This window comes from Bison bison, unplaced genomic scaffold (genome assembly GCF_000754665.1).
Source record: "Bison bison bison isolate TAMUID 2011002044 unplaced genomic scaffold, Bison_UMD1.0 scf7180017864503, whole genome shotgun sequence".
Taxonomy (NCBI): Eukaryota; Metazoa; Chordata; class Mammalia; order Artiodactyla; family Bovidae; genus Bison; species Bison bison.
This window is the reverse complement of record NW_011495061.1, coordinates 7,545,439-7,545,976: the sequence shown is the minus strand read 5'-3', so window position 1 is coordinate 7,545,976 and position 538 is coordinate 7,545,439.

The window sequence follows — 538 nt, the reverse complement described above, 5'->3', positions numbered from 1 at the left end:
TTTTCTTGAAGAGATCTCTAGTCTTTCCCATTCTGTTGTTTTCCTCTATTTGCATTGATTGCTGAGGAAGGCTTTCTTATCTCTCCTTACTATTCTTTGGAACTCTGCATTCAGATGCTTATATCTTTCCTTTTCTCCTTTGCTTTTCACTTCTCTTCTTTTCACAGCTATTTGTAAGGCCTCCTCAGACAGCCATTTTGCTTTTTTACATTTCTTTTCCATGGGGATGGTCTTGATCCCTATCTCCTGTACAATGTTATGAACCTACATCCATAGTTCATCAGGCACTCTATCTATCAGATCTAGTCCCTTAAATCTATTTCTCACTTCCACTGTATAATCATAAGGGATTTGATTTAGGTCATACCTGAATGGTCTAGTGGTTTTCCCTACTTTCTTCAATTTAAGTCTGAATTTGGCAATAAGGAATTCATGTTCTGAGCCACAGTCAGCTCCTGGTCTTGTTTTGGTTGACTGTATAGAGCTTCTCCATCTTTGGCTGCAACGAATATAATCAATCTGATTTCAGTGTTGACCA